The sequence below is a fragment of the Ictalurus punctatus genome, chromosome 2, assembly GCF_001660625.3.
Source record: "Ictalurus punctatus breed USDA103 chromosome 2, Coco_2.0, whole genome shotgun sequence".
NCBI classification, from domain to species: Eukaryota; Metazoa; Chordata; class Actinopteri; order Siluriformes; family Ictaluridae; genus Ictalurus; species Ictalurus punctatus.
In genome coordinates this window covers 25,040,479-25,067,146 of record NC_030417.2, presented here as the reverse complement: position 1 = coordinate 25,067,146, position 26,668 = coordinate 25,040,479, and the positions used below count along the sequence as shown (strand labels likewise).

Sequence of the window (26,668 nt, the reverse complement as noted above, 5' to 3'; positions counted from 1 at the left end):
TGGAAAGTAGAGCGTTATCCAGCTGTGGGGTGTGGTGCGTCTGTTGGTGTGTGTGTGTGTGTGTGTGTGTTGCTCAGAGAACGACGTCCTCACACCCTTATCGCAGCTTGTATTTACCTGTTGTGTTCCCATGGTGATTGCCGCCTTTTCACAGACCTGAAAAGGTGTCAGCAGGTGTGTATAAGCCAGAGAGATTAGGTTAGAAGTCCAGTAGTGTTTGTGCCAGGGTTGAAATCTGTTTCTACTCGGATTCCTCAAAAACGATTCCTTCACTCACCAATTTGACTCTTCCGTGTTTTCCTTTCTGGGACAAACCCGTGCACGATTTCAAATGGAAAAGTGTTTGGAATCCATCCCATACTATTATAGCATCCAGTAAAATGAAAGAGGTGGCATTTGACATATTCTACTACTCAAAGCCATCTTTGTGTCATCTATTTAGGCATTTTGTAAATGTAGCTACAACTGCTTTGGGAAGACCTGGTCAGATGAGCCCTAATAATTGATCATATTCATTTAACTGGCTTAATAAAGTACGCAATGATAAAAGCAGAGCAGTGTTGTGTTATTGATCTTGTTTTATTATTTATATTATTTAATCTTAGTTACATTCCATATTTAGAAATGTGACATTTGTATCCATGGTTTTATAACAGGACATTTGTAATGTATGCAAAATCCTTTTTGTGAATAGTAAACCTGCAAAAAACTACTGACATTTTTATGTGGTTGTAGTTTCTCGGCTGTCTTTGTTGTGTAAAAAGAGATCACAAAGCAGTAACAGGGGAAGTGCGTGTCTACGATTGAAAATGAAAGAAACAGGGCGAACGTTTGTGAATGACAGCGAGCAAGCAACGGGTGACTTTCTTCGAAACAGGAAGTTTAGTGATGTCACTCTCCACATTGACGCAGCCACTGCTCATGCTGAGGGCCAGTTTTTTTTTCTCTGTCACTATGGCAACGGCTGCGGTGTAAGCAAACATCCGGACCTGAAGCCCCCCTCCACATACACACACACACGTACACACTTAACCATTTATATTATCACAGGAACACACCTGCACGTTAATGGTTTTCCTAGGAACATTTCCTGTCACTACTAAAAACAGACTCCTTTATAGAAAAAACTGCTGACTAAATGTGATCCTACTGACTGATATTTATTTATTGAGCAGGGTGTGTAGTCTAGTGTGTTTTACTGAAAATGCAATAATGCGTCTAATCATTGTGAGAGGATGGGTTTCCCTTTTCAACGTTGCTACGGAATATTTAGTTTTCATTTCAAACAGCCCTTTAATTGTGCATCATTTATTTATTGTGTTCAAGGTGCCAGTGGGCTTTTGTTCTACAGTAGAACCACATGTAATCCCTTCTGAATTGTTTTATTCTGTGTGAATGGCTATGTAGGTCCATGAATAGCCTATATTACTACTCTACATACATGAATACATGGACATTTTTTGATCTTTGAATAACCAGGCCAAGGCATTATTGGATGTGGATTGATTTTCAAACACAGCCGTCACTTCCTCTTTGTTTGCCAAGCCGGCACAAATGAGTGTATATGTATTTCGGTTTCCATGGTCGCCCACACCGGTGTTTCTTTCTTTTTTTTCTTTTTTAAAAAAAAGCAAAAAAAAGCAGTTTTTTAACTGCTTTCATGGTGGAAACAGAGCTCTACAAAGATCAAGCGGACACACTGTAGCAGCCGAAGAGACAGTGAACGCCTTGAAGCTTTGGACTCATTTCAGATAATCTCAGATCACAAGGAAATACACGCAACAGACTTAATTTGACTCAGAGCCTCTTAGCTTTTATTGATGTCTCAGTTTTATTGATGTCACTGGCGCCAGTCCATAATTGGTAGGCTATAGTATTATTATCACACATTATCACATTCATAACTTAAATCAACTGTATATAGCCATCACGCTCTGGATCCCAGCTGTGGAAGGTGCGGGAGTATGGATTCTCCCAGAATGTACGTCTGGTGGCGTGCATCTGTGTGTGTGTGTGTGTGTGTGTGTGTGTGTGTGTGTGTGTGTGTGTGTGTGTGTGTGTGTGTGTGTGTGTGTGTGTGTGGGTGGATGTGGATATGTGTCTCTAAGGTGTTATGTTGGCAAGACCAGGCCCCTGTTCCTGCTGAACTGAGCCAGCTGAAGAGAGACACTGATTATCAGCAGAGCAGGCACAGGAGACCAGCCCACTGATACAGACCAGAGAGAAAGGAGCACCAGCACACACTGTAACAGAGAGAGAGAGAGAGAGAGAGAGAGAGAGAGAGAGAGAGAGAGAGAGAGAGAGAGAGAGAGAGAGAGAGAGAGAGAGTGAGAGAGAAATCTGTGAGCTTCCAAATTCACTGCACTACAGAGAAATAACTCCTGTCTTTTTGTGTAGTTGTGTTGAGAGATTAACCATATTATAATATAAAGCAGCCAGAATTAACATATTTACATTTAGATTAGATTTGGTTAGTACTTTAAATTTCTTCAGTTTAGTGATGTATAGAAAATAGAAAGCCAGTGTGCCAGTCTTGTTAGATAGGTAGATAAGATGACAAAGATGGTGTTGACAGGAGAAAGTGTGTGTGTGTGTGTGTTTGTGTGTGTGTAATGTTATAATAAATAAATAAATACAATTAAGTATGAAGTTTTATAATAATAATAGTAATAACTATCATTATTATTACAATTATTGAGCTTCATACTTAATTTTATTTTTTTACACATATAGATTTTTATGCATTTGTTTCCCCCCTGCTTTTTTATTGTTACAATAGAAGATTACATTTGATGGACACACTCTCTCTGACACACACACAATAAAATACATGTATAAAAAATAAAATATCAAATCCAAATTAGTGCATAAAAATGACAATACACAATAAAACCCTGTGTGTGTGTGCTGTTTTTCCACCATCCTGTCTTTTACTGTGTATTATACTTGTGGTGTATTATATTTCATTTTCTCCTTTTTCTTCTCCACTGGACTCATTGTTCGGCCCTGTATAGCACTACAAACAACCCCTCTTGTTTTGCCCCACCCAACCCCCACCCCCCCGTTGTGCTTTGTAAACAGACACGTCTAGATAACTGTTCACTCAGTTATCAGAAGAATGAAGAAAAATTGCAATTCTTACATCACGTGGAAGAACAGAGAACACCAGATACACTGGGATAGTAAATTTACTCCGTACTACAGAGAAGGAGACATCATGTCAGAGATTATAAACTGAGCACGCCCAGATCTTGCATGCAAAAAGTTGCACTCGTTCTGCGAGACGTCGGCTGCACACACTCGTACACGAACGTCAATGTTGTATTATATCTGGTCTCCAGAAACCACACAAGAATAAAACAAGAACAAAACAAAATGCCTGTCTCCTAAAACCACACCTGATAGATGCACACATAGTCAGCCATGGAGACATACCATACACACCTACAGGTGTCAGGTCCAAGAATAACACAAGAGTGTGAGAATACATAGACCGGTATATTTTAGGTGTGGTAGTCCGAAAGTACTAGTTAAGAAATGTCCTGAGCATCTGGAAGATTTTCAAGCAATTATAATTATTAAAGATTATTTGCTTGGGCATTTGGTGTTGAGAGGCAAGGGGTAATGTTTACTTACTTGTACTTCTAAATGACTTGCTTACTTACTTATATTATCATGGGCACAATTATTTGTGTAAATATAACTATGCAAAATCTGCTTCATAGCATTATATCTTTTTCTTTTTGCTCAAAATAAACAAGGAAAATTTGTTTAGAATTTATTTCTGTACTTTTCAGTACAACGTGTTTCCATTCTGAAACCATTTATTAAAAATTGTGGTAGTGCATTACAAAAAAAATGTAATGAAGGTAATTTTTAAATACAGTTAAGGTCTTTTTATTTTCAAATCATACATTTATTGTTGGTTACTGTGTTTTCCCTTTCTAAAGGCAGATTGGCAGCTCGATGAATATTTCCTCAGGACTCTTTCCACTCTTTCCGGCTCTGGGTGTTCGTGCAGACAAACAGCTTTTATGATCGCCTGACTGACTTGTCTGGGTTCCGCAGCACTTTGAAAGGAAAACTGATGCATGACAGACTTTTACTAAAGACACTATCTGAAACTGGTACACGTCACAGAACGCACAAAACAAGACAGCAGACTGCTGCCACAGACACCACAGACACAATTCAACTTCAGAGTGAGATTTCTGGGTGAAATATCAAGTCAGCAGTATTATATTGAGTGTGCAAAAAAAAATAAATTAATTTTAATGCACATGCAGAATGTGAAAATGTGTCAAAAGTAGAATTTTTTTTAAGTCTTAAAGAAAGTAACTCATACTATGACTGAGGGAAAAAATTAATTTATATATATATATACATTTTAGGTACAAGGACATTTAAAAAAAAAATCATTGAACACCCGTGGTTAAAAGAACGTCAAGTTTTTCTGGGAAGGTTTTATATAACATTTATAAACGTTCCTACAACGTTGCTGCAACATAGAAATGTTGATGTTTCCATAATGTTTTTGACTAACTTGGAGTGTTGTCTGAGTTGTGCTCTAATAACATTGTGAAGCAAACCCTTACTGTTGGATATTTATTAAGAACATTACAGCCTAACCTTCAAAGAACCTTTTGAATACCTGCTAACTATTCTAATACTATATTCTATTAGCTGGGAGAAATATGATATTATATTCAGAAATATGTTTAATAAAGAAAAAAAAAATCAAGATCAGGGCAATGGTTTGGGAGATGCTTGTGAATTACTGCATTATTGCCCTCTTCCTGTCTGGACTCGTATGCTGACCCTGGGGGCAGAACTTAACCACTGTGAACATGGAGGTTTAGTACACTGTTCACATGTGGGTAAGTCCTGCTACCACGGAGCCAAGAGGCAATACTACATATTTTTATGATATGTGTATATGCATTAATGTGTGTGTGCATACAAGTGGCTTTTTGCATGCACGTACTGGCTCAAGAGGGTGTGTCGGCGCCTTGCAGTATTCACGTGGGCATGGCACACACACATTCCAGCAGGATTAAGAGCCTGCATGTTTATGTGTAGTTGTGCATGTGTGTGCGTGTGTCTGGGTCTGCGAGGGGAAGCGTGCACCGTCTGGGTCGCTTTCTTCATACCAGCCATTGGAAATCCCTGGCAATGTGATTCAGTCATTAAGGTTAAAAATCACTCTGCCAGGAATTCCCCTGGCCAGCAGCAGGTACACTGGGGGGGAGGGGGGGGGGGTGCGTGTGCACACATGTGAGGTCATCCTAGCTGAGGCGCTGGTCTCTGGTCGGCTCCTCGTACTGCGTTAAGATCACGTGAGTCTTGTCTTTGTCATGCAGTTGCAGATCATTGTGGTTGCCTTTCGTCCTGTAGCGGTTCGCAGTGACCAGGCTTCCTGTGACCTTATAAAAATAGCTTCTCAATGACAGGCCTAGATGAGGTCAGACATGAAGTTGAGCTCTGTCTCAGGATCAGCTTGACTTTTCATTCAGGAGGGATCAACTTCTACTTTAAGATAAAGGATCTCTCTGATGCCTGGTTACAAAAGGGACAGCAACGTCACAGGCGTTTAGTTACTTCTACCAGCACAGCCTCATGAGTACCAATGAATAAGAGTTCACACAGGTTACGAGTCGTCAAGAGGGGCAGAGCGTTCTCTTATGACTTTATTTATAAACCAAATCATTCGCTGATTAGAATTGCTACACATTTTGCATGTGATCTTTTGGTTTGCTGGAGGGATATTGAAGATATTGGGCAAAAATACGTCTGCAAAATCATCATAACAATTATTATACGTTCATCAATAGTAGTTTATTCATAATTTATTTCATTCATTCATTTAATTTATATTATAACTGCTTTATCTTGGTGAGGGTTTGCAGTGGATCTGGAGACTGCTGCGAACACTGGGAGCACTGGGTACAAGATGAGAGAATTCACCCTGATTGGGACGGCAGTCTATCACAGGGCACTACACACACACACACACACACACACACACACACACACGCACACACACACACACCCATTCACAGCTAAGGGCAATTTAGCGTAACCAATCTGCCTATCTGATTGTGTACAGTGGGAGGAAACCAGAGAATCCAGAGGGAACGCAAACGAACACGGGGAGAACATGCGAAACTCCATACAGAGCTCAGGATTGAATACAGGACACTGTGAAGTGGCAACACTATGCACTGTACCACCACGCCACCCCATTATAGTTTACTGATGTGAACTATCAATGAATTTCTATAAATTTTGCAGGTGAGCTCATGATGTGCTTGTACAGATTGACACGCAATGAGCTAACCCAGTTATCGGATAGAATATGTTGGCCAAGTCATAATCCTATACTAATTGTAGTATAAAATAATAATAAATAGTAAATGTATAATTAATATATAATTGTAGTTTATTGATATGTATGTGAAAATCGCTATATTATTACTAATCAAATTTTTTTTAGTATTGGGTTCTCATAATTAGTTATTCGATGTTTGGAAAAGAGGGATTATCTCGGAAGTAATCGTCTAATCTCAAACTCGATCTCGATCCCACACAGGCAGTGACAGGAACATTCCGAGAGCAAGATCGCCCACATGGGGAACTCCCATCCTAAACAAACCCCTTCTCTTATATGTGTGCGTGCGTGTGTGTGTGTGTGTGTGTGTGTGTCCTCTACTGTAACAGGCAAACTAGGAGTAAAGTGTGTCTGCCAAACTTATTTCCTCCACTCACACTTACTGCAGCTCCTATCTAATGTTAAACGCTGAATGACCCTAACCACTTACATTTACAGCACTCGATCCATAGCTGAATATGGCGAATGCAGTGTGTGTGTGTGTGTGTGTGTGTGTGTGTGTGTGTGTGTGTATCTCACTTTCTATGTCTATGCGAGAGGAGTTTTTTTTCCCTAGGGGAAGTGTGTCTGGCTGTGAAGGGATAACTCAAGTTATCGCTCGCACACACTTTCAAACACAAGGCTGTTTAGCGAAAAATCAGCACAATGGCTACCATACCATAAAAGAGAATTGTAACAACAAAAGAAAAATATTTGTTTTCATAAATTTGCCCCCCAATATTCCCTAAACCCCCCAAAAAACCCTTTTTCAGAAATTGCAGCCTTTTGCAGGAACCCAATATTGGAGGAGAAACGAGTAAAGACATCATCTGAGGCAGTGATGCTATTTGGAAAAGGAGAGTAAATGCGGTTTCCCAGTTGCCTCCACCACTCTGAGCCATTTACCAAGCTTCCTCCGCTCTTGATGGAGCAGAAATGGGGTGGAAGGAGGATCCTGACACTTTACTCTCTCTCCCGCTTTGCTCCTTCCATTAATATTTTCCATCAGATCTTTTCCCTCCTTTTCCGCTTTCCTCTATTCGGTTGAAGTGGTGGTTTTTAACACCAATGAGCTCAGTCTTTCCCTCTTGTGAATGACAGCTCATAGGGTTGTGTGGCAAAAATGGTTCCACCTCTGAAGATGCCATAGGAGAGAGAACATAGCAAAGACTGAGGCAAAGGGACAAATCCCACTTTCCCTCAGGACGGTGAGAGATTCACTTTTCACACTCGGTTCTATGGGCTCTTAGTCTGACGCTTCACCACTTCTAATTCATATATGTACACTACCCGTCAAAAGTACATTTAATTTCCCCCCCACATTTTAGAATAATAATAAAGTCATCAAAACTCTGGATGAACACAAATGAACTACGGGAGTTATGTTTTTAAAATCCCAAATAAATCAAAATAATTTAATATTTTAGCATCTTCAAAGTAGACCCCTTTTTTGCGTAGAATTTCCAGAAATGTATTCCTGGCATTTTCTCAACCGATTTCTTGAGGAATCCCCCCGAGATGCTTTTTAAACAGTATTACATAGTTCACACCTATACTGGACACTTATTGGCTGCTTTTCGATATATTTCGCTCCAAGTCGTCCATTAAAAATATATTTTTTGTAAATAAAATGTTCGTTTTCTAATGAAAGAAGTGTCTCCAAACTTTTGACCGGTAGTATATATATCTTTCAGTAGAACTTTGCAATGCACCATTTTAGAATTTAGCAATAGGAATAAATTGCACAATAATTGAGAAGTGCTCAGCTACTTTAATACTAAATAATCCAGTTAGATATAAAACATCGGTGTGTAGTTTGGATGCGGTATCGTCTATGACTGCAGTGCGTCATGGTGGGTGCCTGAGTGTGTAGGCCTACAGAAATATATGTGTGTGCGTAAGTGAGGCAGAGAGAGAGAGAAAGAGAGAGAGAGAGACAGAGAGAGAGTGAGAGCACGAGAGCACAAGAGAGTGAGAGAGAGTGAGAGAGAGACAGAGAATAATGGCAGTTTCCCCAGTGGAGAGTCGAAACAGCTGGGTCCTCTGATCCACACACTGTAACTAGACTTCTGTGTGTATGTGTGTGTTGCACAGAAGCCGATTAACATCACACACCCTGTCCAAACCATCTCTGTTTCAATGTATGTTCCTCTTTTTGGTTACACACATGTCTGGTTAAAGTTGTCAAGTTTGATTTTGTTGCAAGATTTGGTGCGAATGCTTACGTTTATGGGTAAATAACTCACCATGTTACTGAAAACGACTCAGAGGCTGATTACAATGTAGTGAAACTCTTACTGGGGAATTTATGGGTAAAAGACTATTTAAAAACTTTGTAAATTCCAAGCTGTAAATATCCAGAGCATTATACTCATGACTCAACAAAAGTAGCCAAGGGGTGCAACTACCGGCATGCTTTCCGCCGTGCGTGACTGTGAGTGAAGTGGATTCATTTTGCCTAAACACTTTGTATTCTCTCAAATACAAATAAAGTCAAATCCAATTCAATTTAATGAGATGCTTTTTAAAACTCACTTTTTACATGCTTTGAGGTGGAAAAAAGTTTGATCTGAAAGAAACCTAAAAAACAAGGCTTAGTTCAAGGATGTTGCCTTTACTCTGTGTGTGTGTGTGTGTGTGTGTGTGTGTGTGTGTGTGTGTGTGTGTGTAAATGTGTGTAAAACAAACTCCCAGCCATGACCCATTGCTTCAACACATCATAAAGCTATGGAAGTGTCAAGGGTCGAGCTATCTCCCCACACTCTGACACACACACACACACTGCACTTGTTCCACTAGCACACTCTTTCCTGGTTCTTGTCCCAGTCCTCAGCTAGCGCAAAACGAAACGCATGACAGGTTTAAGGCCAGAACTCTCTCTCTTTTTTTCGTCTCTCGCAGTCCTTCTCTTTACGCAGTAACGCTCTGGTCTTTAACGAGCACAACATGAGACGAACCCTAATGGCATGGCTTTTTCTCCTCTATCCTGTCCCTCCAGAGTGGCATATTTTTCTCACTCCTACTTCACGTCTCGTTCTTCCGAGTTGTTTAGGCTGTGTGGCATCTGGCTCGGCCTTACGAGCCCCAAGAACAATGAGCGGAATGTTTCAGCGCTCTGTGTGGCTTCGCAGCCCACTCTTCGAGAACTTTTTACGACCTCCGCTATGCCCGGCCAAAAACGCACGTCTGGCTGACAGACGCCAGTGCGCGCACAAAGACAGGACCCACACACTATCAGACAGACAGAAATCTCATTCAGAGGACCTATTTACAGATGACCTTTCTGTTAGATGGGACTTCTCGGCCATCGCAGACTCTGGTGATTCCTCGCACCTAATCTCAGCGCTCATGCATGCATGACCAACTAAGGACAAACCATCCTGAAAAGGCCGGCCTCCCTTCTCACAAACATTCCCATCACACACCCAGCGAGTGTACTTCCAGAGCATAAGCGCCACACAGATGTTTCAATGTAAACATGAGCTTCAGCGAAATGCTAGAAGTCGTCTCCAGACCCGAATTTACTTGAAAGTTTTAAAACAGAAGGTTCAGATGCTTACCTGTTACTTTTTTTTTGCACTTTTTCCCACTCGCCCTTCCTAAAACTCCTGGAGATCGCAGTGAGTCTTCAGAGGGAGCGCCCGGCAGCCTCGCAGACACCATGTGTGCGAGTGTGTGAAAGACAGAGAGAGAGAGAGAGAGAGCGAGAGAGAGAGAGAGAGAGAGAGAGAGAGAGAGAGAGTGTCTGGGAGCCAGACGGGGTTAGAGCGAGGGTGTGAGTGAGTGAGTGAGTGAACGAGTGTGCATGGGGAAGGGAATTCCGATTTGTATAACGTCAGAAGCCCAGTTCCCCCCTCCTCCCTCCCCGGTTGTGTGGAGTACAGGAAGAGGCAGGGTGCAATTACACCGCAGTGCTGCTAATAAAAGAGCAAGCCTGTTTCCCCTCTTTCAAGCAGCAGACGGCAGGCAATAACACACTCACACGACGTAGCCAGCCTTTTATTTTCCCTGTTTGATGAGCTGTTCCAGCTACTCATTTGCTTCTCAGTCTAGCCAGTCTGTGTAGGTGTGTGTGTGTGTGTGCGTGTGTCTGTGTCAGTTAAACCAAATCTTTACTGATGCACACAGATATAAAATCAATTCGCCCCTAGGATGTGAATTACAGGGCTTGGAGTTTGAGGGAATCGGAGCTCTCTTATTAATACTTGAACCACCTTGAAACAAAGTAAATACAAACGCATTTGGAAAGGAAGGCGTGGTTCTTAAAATGTACACACTCGAAATATATTATCGTAAAATAGTACAAATATATTTACCTTGTAAATTATACTTCCCTAATAAAACGTCCCTAATATCAGGCCATATATTCATTTATACGTTCAAGAGTAAACAGAAAAGATAGCAAACATGTTCTATGGTCATGTATTAGCTCACTAGTTCCGCTTTGTTATTTAAAACGAAAACTGCATTAACTACCCAACGATTTTATTTGCTCCACCAGTGTTGTGTAAACGTTGTGTATAGCTGAATAAACACTGGCAACATTAGCTACTTATCTTATCTAGCATGCTAGTGGTCTAATAATTTGTTAATATTAGCTAAAGTTATCTTAGCATGCTAGTGGTCTAATAATTCATTAACTTTAGCTACTTAACTTATCTAGCATGCTAGTCATCTAATAATGAGCTAACATGAGTTAATTAAAATTTCTTAGCATGCTAGTCATCTAATAATTCATTAACATTAGCTAATTAACTTATCTAGCATGCTGGCCATCTAATAATTTGTTAACATTAACTAATTAACTTATCTAGCATGCTGGCCATCTAATAATTTGTTAACATTAGCTAATTAACTTATCTAGCATAATAGTCACCTAATAATTCATTAACATTAGCTAATTAACTTATCTAGCATGCTAATGGTCTAATAATGAGCTAGCATTAGCTAGTTAACATTTCTTAGCACGCTAGTCATCTAATAATTCGTTACCATTAGCTAATTAACTTATTTAGCATGATAGTCACCTAATAATTCATTAACATTAGCTAGTTAATGTATCGAGCATGCTAGCGGTCTAATATCAGATCCTTGTTCACTGAAACACACAGCTGTGTTATTTTATGTAGCTAGGAACCGAGGATAGACACTGGAAAGATACAAAATGTGACTTCAATCATTGCAGCAGCAGGTTTTCTCTCTCTCTCTCTCACACACACACACACACACACACACACACACACACACTTCAGCTGTTGGTATGACGCGGTCTAGCCTTCAGTGGCTCTCTAAAGTGATTTGTGTAGATCAGGGTTTGAGAGTCTTGCTAGGTCTTATGAGAAGACTACTTAAACCCTGCACCTGTCTACTGTTGACAACACACACACACACACACACACACACATACACGCACACAAGTACACACATATACCCTCCTCCCCAGTGCTGAAGGCCCCAAGGGGAAGCTGCTCTTTTCCCGACAGAGCTATTAGACACTTTACGACTTCCAGCGCCTCGCCTCCTCTCTCCTCGTCCCCTCCTTTCATCTCTCCTCCACTCAGAACCCTCGCTCTCTTGGTGAGAACAGGGCCTCTCAGACGTCTACACCCATCTAAATGCTGTACACACGTCACACATTCCTCTTCCCAGCACACACACACATACAAACACATACACACACACACACACACACACACATTGTCTCCTAGCAACCCACACAAATGCACATGTAAGCAGAATAATCTGGGAACTTCTGAAATTTGATTAAGAGTTTATTTATCTGTGATACTTAAACTGTGTATTAACCCTTGTACAGTCCTTTGTGTGCGTGTGTGTGTGAGAGAGAAAGACTTAGAGACTGTTTATTGCCATAAGAAGTCAGATGCAGGTTGTAGTATTAGATGACTCATATTGGATTGAGATTTGTTCCATACAGAAGACTAATATTATGCGATATTGTTTGTGTTGACAGGTCAGGATGTTGCTCTTGGCAGATATGATGTTGTGGAGAACGGTTACACACAATTACTTTGGATTATGCCATTAAGAAATTAATTTAAAAAAAAAAAATTAAAGTGTGAGCTCCATATTTACGTCAGACTATTATGTATGGATTTTGACCTTGAAAATGTTGACCTTGTGTGGACAACTGAATGGTCCCCATGAGGTAAAATGGTCTTTTAACAAACAATGAAGCTTTTATTATATATATATATATATATATATATATATATATATATATATATATATATATATATATATATATATATATATATACAACTAAAAAAACACCCTTAAAGGACCAAGAGATTTTATTTTGGTTACTGTGTTTAAGGTTAGGGTTGAATTTAGGTGTAGGCATATCGTTAATTGGGTGCATTAATAATTATGTAAATGGAATTTCCTCATAAGGTTAGTAAGGCAAACACGTGCACACGCGTGTACGTCTACGTGTGTGTGTGTGTGTGTGTGTATGTGTGTGTCTGTGTATGTGTGTGTGATAATTAAGGGATTACACAAGCAAATAATAATGTGTGAAGTTCACAATTCTGACATATGTTCTGTTTGGGATTACAGTATGTGAAGTAACGTGTAAACTCTGTGTGTGTGTGTGTGTGTGTGTGTGTGTGTGTGTGTCTGTGTGTGTGTGTGTGTGTGTGTGTGTGTGTGTGCATGTGTCATGTGCAGTGTCAGTATGACTGTGTGTCTCAGACTCTGACTCATACTGCTATAACTGACTCTAATCTCAGCCTCAGGCCCCTAAAAAATCCAGTTTGGTTGTCATGACAGCAGGGATCTAATTATACAAGCATTCCTAAGAGGAAACAGGTCGTCGTCGTCGTCTCTCTCTCTCTCTCTCTCTCTCTCTCTCTCTCTCTCTCTCTGTCTCTCTCTCTGTCTCCTACTTCAGTAAGTGCACAATCAGTACCTTTATCTGTTTTCCCACAATATTCTCTATGGCACGGATGTTTTAACCTCTGATACTACTTCACATTTCCAAGCCCTAAGGGTAATAATCCAGTAAAAACAAACAAACAAACAAACAAACAAAAAAACAGTGCCAATGTGATTAACCTGAGTGCCAAAAGAGTGAGGAATCGAAGTGTAAAACTTCCAGTAGTTCTCTGGAGTTAAACAATAGATGACATGATAATAGTTGTACATGGCTGTAGATATATAGGAGGATCCTTGATCATTAAATATACTTTAATAAAAACAATACTTTAAATATATAACTTCTTTAATCTAATTACAGATTCTTAAGTTGATAAAACAACTACAGAAAATGAGATGTCCTCTGCAGTCGGTATATGTCTGTGAATTAAACATCAGCAGTTGACTGAGTAATTGAAAATAACACCAGCAGTGCGCACTCACACTTTCATCGTACAGGATACGTAGTATTCATATGTAACTACATATTAAATTTTGCACAAACATTTTCTCAGACAGTTTGAGCAGTAAATGTTGTGTAAATACGCACATGTGCTACAGACACACAAGTGTATTGTAGTATTTTAAAGTCCGGATTTTATACTATCCAGGTGTCATATTTATGTTGTAAGATGCAAACCCAGCAAAACCAGTTTCATTTATCAGGAATGATCAATTATTTGAAAATCTGCAGTAATACAAATGTAATTGCCCTTAACGTAACTTGTGCAGCGTGACCTGTTTAAGCAGTCATGATGCGCTGAGGTGGGTGACATTAATACACACATTTGAGTACATAAAATGTGCTGTAACAGTCTATGTAACAGTGCATACTACTCAGTAGTTATATTGTAGTTGTTCGTGTAACTTTTTAATACTATGTGTAACTACACATGTATTAGAAGAACTGTTATAATAGTGTAGGAATTGTAAGTACATTGTAACTACTACTGTGTGTAGTTTTCTTGTATGTTTTTTTTTTTTTTTTTTGATTGTGGTGTTGGCAAATATTGGGATGAAACTTCAATCCAGTATTTCTAACTAATGAATGGTTTAATTTATATCACAAGATCACACAATTCCAAAATTCACTGTGTGGACCTACACTGAGCAGCAGGTATTCTGTGTGTGTGTGTGTGTGTGTGTGTGTGTGTGTGTGTGTGTGTGTGTGGTAGAGGGGCCTTACACCACGTAGACCACTCCTGCTCCAGAACCATGTGGCTTTCTTACACACACACTAAGAGCTGAGGCCCAGACTGGGTCCAGTTGCTCTCTTTGAGCCCAGTATTATGGGTTTGTCCTCTCTCTCTCTCTCTCTCTCTCTCTCTCTCTCTCTCTCTCTCTGCCCCCCCCTCCTCTCTCTCCCTCCCTCTCTCTTTCTCTCGCTCGCTCACTCTTCTAACTCCCCTTCTTCCTCTGGTATTTATGTGTTGGCAGTTGCTATGGATACAAGACATACAAACATTGTGGCAGCAGGCAGGAAGTGTGTTGGAACCACAATGGCGTCACTGCGGCTCTTGCTCTGCGACTCCTCGTCCAGGTTCTGTGCTATTATCGTTAAGCCGTACGCAGCCGCCGCACTTTTTCGGTGTTATTGGTGTTAGTATTGCTTTTTCAGCTGCGTCGCTCACTCTGTCTTCCATTCCTCCACGTGTTCGCTGTGCCCGTGCTTGAAGCATGGAACACTGGCTGAAATTTCTAGGCTTGGGAGTGTTTTTGTTGGTACCTCTGTGTGTGTGTGTGTGTGTGTGTGTGTGTGTGTGTGTGTGTGTGTGTGTGTGTGCGTACCAGGGGACGGTGGTTAATTCCTGTCTCCCAGAGCATTATTAATTTTCAGCAGTGCATGTCTCACTTGAGTAACTGTGCAAGTGTGTGTGTGTGTGTGTGTGTTTGTGTGTGTGTGTGTGTGTGTGTGTGTGTGGCCCTATTGCACTGTATTACATCAGACTCCAGTAATACTGTTTATACATCATTCTTTTTTCCTTCTCTTTTTTTTCAAGACCGGAGTCTAAATATACCCTACTGGAATAAACCCTTGAGAACAGAGCTCCCTCTCCCCTCTTTGGCTAAATATATCCACCTCAGACCACCTCACCCCCCTCCCCACTCCGCTCTTTTTCTCCCTGTTTTTCCCAGCCTGGTCCATCTCCATCTCATTCTCCTCCTTTATCTCTTGCCTGCTCTCCTGCCTCCCCTCATTTAACAGTGGTAATTAAATGAAAGAGAGGCCTGTGTGAGATAAAGCCCTCATCCAGTCACATAATCTAAAACTAGACTCTCCTAGACAGAGATCAAACTGCTAATCCTGTTACATGCCACAGTTAAAAACAAGAATGACCTGTCAGTAACATTCTGATCAAAATAAAATATTAGCACGGAGCAAAGAGCTTGCAAAAAATATTGTTAGTGTGCATTTATATGAAATCATTTCATTCTTAATTATCTGGCATCTCCTAAAGGTGTTAATTGGGGGGGGGGGGGGGGGGGGATTAATAATACATTAATAAATTGCTAAATATTCTCAGAATAGTAGTGATTTTCTAATTGAAACTGTTACTTGGCTCGGTCTGGAAAATGGCTCTTGATTCCATAGTTGCCATTACAGTATTTCCACTGGCAAGTGCCGCGACGAAGTATGAATACTTGCTCTTGCTATGCTGTGTGATGGAGAGCGATTTAACAATCCCCATTACATTTCCAACATGAATGTCTTTAACAGCATTAAAAAAATACAATAAAACTACAAATTCTGTGTGCGTTTAAATATTACATTAATCAATATTTATAAATATTACAAGTTTACAGTCGTCTGCAGTGGTGCCTCAACGGTTAATGCTCTGGGTTACTGATCAGATGGTTGGGGTTTCAAGCCCTAGTACTGCGAAACTGTTACTGTTGGGCCCTCGAGCAAGACCCTTAACCCTTTCTGCTCCAGGGGGCTGTATCATGGCTGACCCTGTGCTCTGACCCCAACTTCCTAACATGCTGGGATATTCAGAGAAAGAATTTTACTGTGGTGTAATGTATATGTGACAAATAAAGGCTGCTTCTTCTTTATTACATTTGAACCCTTTTTGGTTTTGATCCTTTTGGTCCATATTCAAAGTTGGTGAATGTCTTTCCATAGCTTCCATGTGTACAGTATGCTAGTATATTAACTGTGCTTAAATCATTCAATTCAGCTTGAAATTGTTGTTATATCAAACTGTGATAAGGCAACAATCGTGTTGCCTTCTTGAGCATCAGTGAATGTTTGCACCTTTTATAATAGCTGTGTCGGAGTCCCTCAATTGTCTTAAGTGTGAAAAGATGAATCTCAAAATCTTATAGCCGCTGTTGGAAAGGGGTCAAATATGCAGAAGAGGCTGGAAAAGCAAATAATATGCAGGACCTTGGAGGATTATTTCTGAAGACCAGTGGGCAGGACAAAGGACAAACAAAGGTCTCATGAACAACTATCACAAAACATAAAAGCAGTCACTGATCATCCAGGTAACAACACACAGTGTTAAGAATCAAGCGAATGTACACTTTTGAACTGGTTCATTTGTGTAAATTCAGGTATTATTGTGTCTTGTGAACTATATGTAAAATCTGTTATGTGAAATAACTTATTCAAGGCAGTACTAAATATAACAGTAAATGCAATTTTTATGATTGCTTATGTATATCTATTTATTAAAATGGTTAACATTTTGCAGATTCCACAAGGCATATACAAACTTATGACCTCAACGGTATGTCTGAGATCTGAATGCGAATGTGAAAAATTTTCAATAGAAAATCCTCACTACATGCCTGTAAACTCAATTTTGAATATTTCCCAAGAAAATGTGTCAACACATGAACATGTCAAACACTGAAGGAGTTATAAACACTAAAAATCATCATCACGTTGTTATAAACACTAAAAATCATCGTTATGTTGTTAATGTGCCACAATTACTGTACACTGCAGGATTTTGTAAGTAGGATAACTATGTAGTGTACACTGTGTGAATCATTGCTGACTGTACTATATGTACTTCAGGGGAGTGTTCATTTGGTTTGTGTTGCTAAAACAGAAAACTTTCCTATCTTCAAATTGATGGACTGCCTGATTACTGCAGTAATGATACTATCATGATGTATGTACAGATTAGAAACCCCGAGGAGCAGATACTGGAACATTTGTCCAAATATTGATTATACAAGTTAATCAGTGTTAGTGGATTTAATTAAGCAATGTTCCAGGATGTCTCACAGTGCACCTGCTTACTGAAATGTCCTTAAAAGCTGCATGTAGTTCTCAGATAACACACAGGCAAGGACTGAACTGTAGTTTTATTTCAGTCGAACGTCTCTAGGTGAAGACTGATGGTCATTTTTTACTGTATGTGCCGTATTGAATGCGGTCATTGGCTGCTGATAAATATAACCTTTGAGACATCCTGAAAGCGGAATTGCTGTGCCATCATTACATGGAAAAAAAAAAACACACAGTGTGATGTAAGTGACATGAATCATAAACGTGTATCCATAGAATAAGGGAAGCCAAAGATGAAACAGGCTCTTATGTTTTACCCCCTCCTTCATTGTGGCAGGCTTGCTCTTTGGTGTTGGTCTTACACTTTTCTGTCTTGCACACCCACGCACAGCCCCTGACTGCTATCATAAATTTCATGCGTTTGCTGCTAACTAACATTAAAAAAAATTTTTTTTAAAAAGCTCATAGGCTGCAGTACAGAGCACCCATTTTACATTCACCAATCCTCCCTTAATCTCAGGACGCAGCTGTTCAAGGAGTCTCAAGGTGACACTTATTGTTTTCTTATCTCTCCCTGGGCTCATAAAAGCGGACGCATCATTATCACCTTTTCATAATGCCGCAGTTCTGTGGACGTCAGCCTGCTTGGTGACTGTTATCAGTAACACATGACAATAGCAGTACGTGACTAATGAAGAGCTAAACTTAACTACAACGTGAGTCTTATAAATTCATGTGTGAATAATGACCTATGTGTGAATAATGTAATAAGTACATGTACAAGTTCATGTTTGTTAGTTCATGTATTAACACATAGGGGTACACTAAATCAAACCTGATCAATAAGAAAGAATATGAATTAAACGTGCATAACTTTAAATTGTTTAGATAATTTGCCATACGCAGCTCGGTACTTCATTAGATGGCACTGGATCACTTTCACAATTTACATCTATGCTCCTTCTCAAACGTAGAAAGACGCACCAAACACCGATAATTTCATCTCAACCCGTTTTGCATCATTCTCCATTCATTTCTCTTCAAAATACATTACTCACTCAAAATACATACATAAATGAGATCCAAACATGTTTTGGGTCAAATATCTTTTTAATTCTTTCTCTTGAATTCTTATTTGTTTCTCTTGAAACACAAAATTTAGAAAATTAAGCTGCAGCTGCAAAATGTCTCAAAGGACAACAGTTTTCTTATTTTGAATGCGAAAACAAGTAATTATATACAATTAGTAAAGCCTAGTGTCTTTTTTTTTTTTTTTTGCTGTTTAGGCCTGTTTCAGTTTCATGAATGCACACAGCACAGTTCCAATATTCGCATGTTGTTGCCATATGGCAACAATGACATTTTACCATTTAACAGAATACTCAAAATATATAAACTTGTTTAAAAGACAAAAATAAATGTGTTTAGATGTTTTCCTGTTAGTAGTTTTGCCTAACAATCGAAGCATTAATCAAATTTTGAGAGCCCTCCAATCATGACCTATGTAAATATATTCAGCATCAACAATATGATTTACTAAGCTTGAAATTGACTTTTGGGAAGACCACTGCACAAATGAATACAACTGAAGGGCAGCTATTACATTACAAGCCTGTTTGTGCAATTTAAAGACAAAAAATTTAAACAATTCTTTTATGAATATTAATTAGAATTACAGTGGTGCTTGAAAGTTTGTTAAACCTTTAGAATTGTCTATATTTCTGCATATATACAACCTATTTTGACATAAGTCAGTTTAGAGGTTTTCATTTATATATATATATATATATATATATATATATATATATATATATATATATATATATATGCATTCATATCATATTTTAACATCCCCTTTAGTCAGCATTATGTTTGACGCACAATGATGCATACGTGTGTGGGTTGTTTCATTTTCACTTCCAGGAGTTTCTTTGAGATTCCGATCTACAATTAGCACAAATAAACACCTCATAGTTTACACATGGTGTTATCACCTGGTAAATAAAATGCACCATGCGCATTAACTGTATATATTTGATCAGATTGTACGTGCTAATTATAACTTTTTATATATTAGGGATCTTAGTAAATCATGGCCATAGAGCCATAGGATTAATATTTATTTTAACGGCTACGTCAACTCCTGTGCATCCAGGCCTTGTTAAACAGTCTATGAAAATCAAAGCACTAAACCAGACTTTCATCTGCGTAACACAAGATGGGCCACACTTTTGATGGTCCGATGCAGCTGAAACATCCACGTTTACTGAAAAGCTAAGCTAGCCAAAACTCACATTACACAGGACAGATGAGGCCGCTTCATGTAAACCTCAGCCTAAATGTACCGAGCCTCAATGTCAATCTGGCTGCCAATATTCATATACACTCCTAACACAACGCAGTGCTAAAGTAAACAATGAGCTAGCCTAGGAAGCTAACAGAGAAAGAAGGAGAGAAGGAGCAAATAAACACAACAAGGGTGGATTCAGTGATACAATTCAGTGAGATACAAGACAAATGTTGAGTGAACTGTTTGCATTGTAAACTGAGGTGTGAACAAATTGGGTAGGGCTGCTTGCACTCCTGTGTTTCCGCTTACAGTGAGATATGACTAGCCTCTCCATTTCGGCCTGTCTTTGTGTGCGTCTCTCTCTCTCTCTGTCTCTGTCTCTCTCTCTTTCTCCCTCCCTCTGTCTCTCTGCATGTAGTTGTCCTTATTTGGCTCCGTGGAGAGTTTCCCTCCTGACTGTGACTCACCGCTCCTCTGACTCACACACACCACGCTAACAAAAACAGCCTTTCGTCTCTATGGAGACCCAGACTCCCTTCCCCTCCTTCCCTCACTCCCCTCCTCCCTTCCTCTCGTCTCCCCTCCCTCACTCTTTCCTCCCTTTTGCTTTTCCTCACTGGGCTCTGGGGAGAATGCCAACAGTTACCCTCTTTCTGCCTGAAGCACAGCAAGGAACAGAAAATACTCTCCAACATTATGAAAACGCACCAAGATTAATATATGAAAAGAATAGTATGTGGAATACGTGATATTTTTAACTCAAACATACAAAGACTTTATAAGTAGTGAATTTGTTTCCCAACAAAACAATGGTTTCAAAATTATTGTCACTCTTACAAAAAAAGGAAGTGGTAGCTAAGATGGTTAAGAATTCTGATTGGAAGGTCGTAAGTTTAAATCCCAACACCATCAATCTGCCACTGCTGGGCCCTTGAGCAAGGCCCTTAACCTTCAACTGCTCAGTTGTATAAATGAGATCATTGTAAGTCGCTCTGGTGTGTGGCTTGGCAGTTAAGGCTCTGGGTCACTGATCGGAAAGTCGGGGGTTTAAGCCCCAGCACTGCCTGGCTCTGGGTTACTGATTGGAAGGTCAGGTGAAGCCCCAGCGCTGCCAAGCTGCCACTTTTGGGCCCTTGAGCAAGGCCCATAACCTTCTCTGCTCCAGGGACGCCGTATCCTGGCTGACCATGCGCTCTGACCCTACCCCCTAACATGCTGGGGTACGCGAAGAAAAGCATTTCATTGTGCTGTAACCAATAAAGACTCATTATAAAAGTGTCTGCCAAATATCATAAATGTAATATTTTGCTATGCCTGTTTCACCATCCTCCAAACAGTTTGGACGGACAGTGTGCTCAGGGGTCTAATTCAGACGTGAAAATTTTAGTTATGGCCCTAAAGAGTGCTTTATATATAAATAAATATATATATATACACACATATACATATATATATATATATATATATATATATATATATATATATACACACACATACATACATACACACACACACATGTATATACATATATATATATATATATATATATATATATATATATATATATATATATATATATATATTTACCTGTGTATATCCATTACCTGATTTGTTCAGCTCAGCAACTATCCATATGTTCTGCTGTTTCTTGCATTTTGTTCAGTGTGTAGTGACTACGTGTGAAATCCTCTATAAACTCACTCTCACCCTCACACCCACACATACACACTCACACACACACACACACACACACGGAGGGACTGCTGCATACTGTCGTATTGAACTATTTAAAAAATGAATGTCAGGTTAAAAACAAAACCACGTAAGCGGATGTACCACAGCCTGTTTTTCGGACATTGAAGAAGTTGTTCACATCACTGTAGCAACCATCGCAAAACAGTGGAAATTGAGTAGATTTGGAACTTTTATTCTGATAAACCTTATCTGAGCTGTCCAATCATCATACCACTTTTAAGTACTAACTAACTAGCCCAACCTAGGAGGTGGAATTCTTCAGAAAATGAGCAGGAAATTGTACTGTTGCAGAGTGTTCTTTGGGTTTACTCTTGAGGCACTGGTTCGTATTTTAAGTGTATACATCACCACGTAGCTTACAGGCATTTCAAACAAAATCTGCACATGCACATCCAAACAGCTCAGAACATTTAGTTGAGTTTAGATGAGTTATGGCAATGGCATGATAATGTGGGTGAAAAGATTTTTAATCACAAGAATCTGGGCCACTCAAATGCAACTAGTGCTTGTGTGGCATTTCAATTTTGTCCAAAAGGTGACCATATCACGGGCAAGTTGTGGTTGTGTTCTAGCAGATTTAGATGAACCCACTATCATTTCACAGCAGTATGTAGGTCAGGTGAAGTAGTAAGTGTAGGTGTGAATTGGGGTATTACTCATTTGCTATCAGGGTGGGGATGAATCAGTCAGACATTTAGGCAGTCAGTCAGAGGAAGAGGCATGCTGGTTCATGACAGTTAAGCACAAATGCTTACAAATAATCAATAATAGTCTTGTCAGCCATGTTTGCTCATTTTAGAACAAGCTACAGGTCTCTATGATACATACAGTTGCTGGCAACTCTTTAATATATTTCTGTACAGCATAACATAACCACACAGGCACGACAATAAAAGGCCATTCTTGTTCTCTCCTTCTGCTCCACAGGTTTTCCCTGCTTGGGCACCATCTATATTTATCATATGTAAGAAATGCCTGATTATTGTTTTCACTATACTATAAATACACAAACGTATGTAAGCAAGAAGTGCTGAAACCTATCTATCTATTAATATCTCAGTGAAAGTATTAGGACTGAGCATTGCAGTATTATACACAGCAATCACAACAGTGGCATAAAAAGGGTTTTTTAAAGGTTTTTCTAAAGTCCATAATGCTCTTCTGGGTTCATGCCGTGAACGAAACATGGTAAACAGAGAAAAAGCATTAAAATTACGTTTCTTTTATCTGTCCTTTTGTTTAAATTTGTACTTTTACTGCAGATCATTTGCGTGGGTACAAAACATATGGAAACATATTGATGTCTTTTCAGTTTTGAAAGACAAGGGTGGGGCTTTGGCCTCAAGCCCATTTATATCAGTCGCCCCTATGTATATGCTTTGAAGTGGCACATGGATTTACTCAGTGGTCAAAAACATATAGAACAAGTCAAATTTTAGCTACTCTGAAGTAGTGTTGATGACAGGGTTGTTCCGTTATTTTTCATTTCCTAAGGTCATATTCACTGCACATACTGGATATACACTGGACATAAAAATCTACACACCAAATGACAGGGCTTTGTGATGTAAAAAAATAATAAATAATTAAACCAAGGTAAATCATGTCAGAATGTTTTCCACTTCAATTTGAAGTTACCCAGAAAGACTGAGGGGTGTAATAAAATCAAAAGGTCTTTCAACAAAATATTAGTTTAGGGGTGTAGACACTTATGCAACCTGGTTATTGTAACTTTTTCATTTTTTCCTATTTCTTTTCTTAAAATGTTTCTGATTGCGTTTCACTTCATTTTTATACGTTGTAATTTCACACTGAGAGTGGAAAAAGTTTTGACATGATTTATCTTGGTTTAATTTTTTACATCACCAAAAACCGGACACTTTATCAGGGGTGTGTAGACTTCTTATATCCACTGTACACATGTAATAATTGACTACGTTATTTGATACACTTGTTCCTCTACAGTAACCATGCTCACTGACTCTGTTAAACCTGTTGCTGTGCACAATTTATCCCTCATTCTATTTCATCCATCACTGGAACCACAGATATTTATTATTTTACAGCAGTGCTTCTGATATAGTGGTTTGTTAGCATGCATTGTTCAGGTATGAGTGTGAAAGTGGAGTAATGTCCCACAAAGTGCACCTATAGGACAGCCTTATTTGATCAAATGTATAGTTTATTTTACTTTTTTAGGCAACATGTCACACATCTGTTATTTACAAAGTACCAGTTATTTTTTTTTACCTTAATTGAGTGTCAAAACAAACCGACATACAAACTTTGTAATTATTCTGTATTATTGTTGTAGTAACACAATTATAACAATATACACACTATATAAATTGTATTACAACTCATTAATCGTTATAATCATATATATATATATATATATATATATATATATATATATATATATATATATATATATATATATATATATATATATATATGAATAATTAGAATACATTATAAAATAGTAAACATAAAAACCACTATTATTAGAGAGGAGCTAGCTGCAGTGTGTATGTATTTCTATGCAAGTAAAAGAGAAAGGCTAGCATCTGCAGTGTAGTGTACCAGATGTTTCAGACACAAAAGCCGTGCAAGCAGACTGCAGGAGCTGAAACCAGTCGATATTCAAATTTCAAGCTATGTAAAGCATAACCTTTATTCTGTGGGGTTTCAAAGTGAGTTTCTATGTTACCGTATCACTGTTACCATGGCAACAGTGTACACAAACTATAGGGGGAATACACAGACTATTGTAATGTTATCATAACTAAAATCTCAATCAATCTATAAGCACTGACTGAGTCAATACATGCCTTTTGAAGCTTCACTGTGACACTTCACATATATATATATATATATATATATATATATATATATATATATATATATATATATACATATATATATACATACATATACTGTATGTTTTAATATTTACTATGAGCATTGGGAACATCTGACGTCAGTAGACGAAACCGAACGGTGAAAGCAAATGTGTTTGCTGATCATAACCTAATAATGAGAATAAATACAAGTACACAGAGGAATGAAATGCATTGCTTTTCAGTTAAATAATGAGGAAAAAAATGATTATTAAACTCCACATCATAAAGAATGACTGCATTTGGTCATACTCGGACATGATACTTTAATAAGTAACGTAGTATCAGCGTGTGAGTGTATAACTTGCCTTGATCATATTCTACAATAGCATTTTGATATTTATATGTTGTACTGTTTTGTTTCCTTTTTTAATTAGATTCAAGAGTGAGTGTTTATTCAATCTAATTCTTATATGTATTATATTCACTTGGTTTTTTTTTTTTTTTTTTTAAATTTTGTGTGAACCACTGAAGTTCTCCAAACTTTAAAACTATATACATATGCTGCAGTTTTTTCCTCTTCAAGGATCAGTTACCCGAGCTTCCTTCAGAGATATCAATGGCTTGGTTTGTTGACTCAGCATTTCGAGCACAGAGGCAAAGTGCACACTGCATTGAGTCCTTTCACTTAGTTTTTTCTGTACAAGTCCAGTCTGGGTTTTTGGTCTTATCTGGACATTGTTGAGGTGGAAGATTAAGGTGGAAGATACTTGTTGTAGGTTGGTGTAAAACCAGCACCTGATTGAACTCAAATTTGCATTGAGCATTGGTGCTCAGGGGTGTGTGTGTGTGTGTGTGTGTGTGCGTGTGTGTGTGTCTGCGTGCGTGTATGTGCACATACCTGGCTTGTTGCGTAAGTACTTAGCTTTGTGTTGGTGGTTGACATGGTCACAAGCTGGGTGTAACGCATTACAAAGTAACGCGAAACTGTATTCTAATGATTTTCTCTGATAACACAGTAATGCATTACATTTTAAATGTATAATTTGATTACAGCTACTGATGCCAATAAAATTACGTTACTTACATTACCAATTTACTGTTAAGAAAACAATATTAACTAAAATTAATTTTTAAAATAAATCTTTTGCCCCAAATATTTTTTCTTTATCCCTGAATAATTCTCCACTTGGAGCTGTTTGTCTCTACGTAATTGAATGTCAGTAAAAGAAGCCTGTAATTTTATATCTTCAGTGAACGGAGGCAAGACCAATCAGACAGGGTTTACAGGAAAATACATGGAAACACTCGTGTCTTATTAGCTGACAGCTCTCATTCTGCCAAACTCTAGCTCACCCAGTCAGTGTGAGGAAAAATGGATACACGCCGATGTATTTATTTATTTATTTATTTATTTATTTATTCCAGAAAAGGGGAAACTGAAACACTAACATCCTGTGATGCTGAGCAGTAAAACAAGGTGTGTAAATGTCTATATGAATTCCAGTTTATGTGAACTATACGTAATATATTTTGCAACCCATACAATGATAGCTTAGCTGTACCTCCCCTTATCGCTGAACTAGCCTAGTTGGAAAAGTTTTATATTTTATCGGTCTGGTAGTTCTACAAACAGTGACAACACCCGAGGCGTGTTTTATGATAAATCCAACTTTTTCTGATCATGTCATACAGTGACATGTGCTAAAATGACTGAAAGAACTGAGTCTCAGGTTGCAGTGTATTTTTGTAGGTTTCACAGGTTTTGAAAGAAACTTGAAGGTAAAGTAATCAGTAATCAGATTACAGTTTTAAAGTAGTAATTAGTAATCTATGGTGGATTACTTTTTTTGTACTTACCCAACTTACCCAACACTGGTCATAAGGCAGTGAGCGAAAGTTATTGCATCACAGCTCCGAGAAGGTGACTCCTTATCAAAATCATTTACTGTTGAACAGCAAACAAGAAGAGTGAGTAGCAGTACAATGCAACTTTTCTGTGAAAATTAAATTAAAATTGATGCATTTTAAAGATGACTTTCTGGTCAAATTAAATGTTTGGGCAAAAAAAAGCAGTTTAAATGTTTGCTGGATCTAAAAATATATATATAATAAATAAATAAACATTTTTAAAATTAGTATCTATTTTTAAAATGTCCAGTTTAAATAAATTTAGTTCAATCCAATTTGTATAGCCGTTACCATTTCCCCAATCTATGAAACTGCATTCATAATGG

The 26,668-nt window shown here is 38.5% G+C and overlaps 1 long non-coding RNA gene across 1 annotated transcript; it reads right to left on the bottom strand.

Moving 5' to 3' along the window:
* Nucleotides 1-1,791: 1,791 nt before the first annotated feature.
* Nucleotides 1,792-10,426, bottom strand: LOC108278284 (uncharacterized). The gene is made up of 2 exons (XR_001815300.3): nt 9,928-10,426; nt 1,792-2,243 (listed from the first exon to the last, which is right to left on the bottom strand). It is a non-coding gene; the product is annotated as an uncharacterized LOC108278284 (long non-coding RNA).
* Between the last annotated feature and the right edge of the window lie 16,242 nt (nt 10,427-26,668).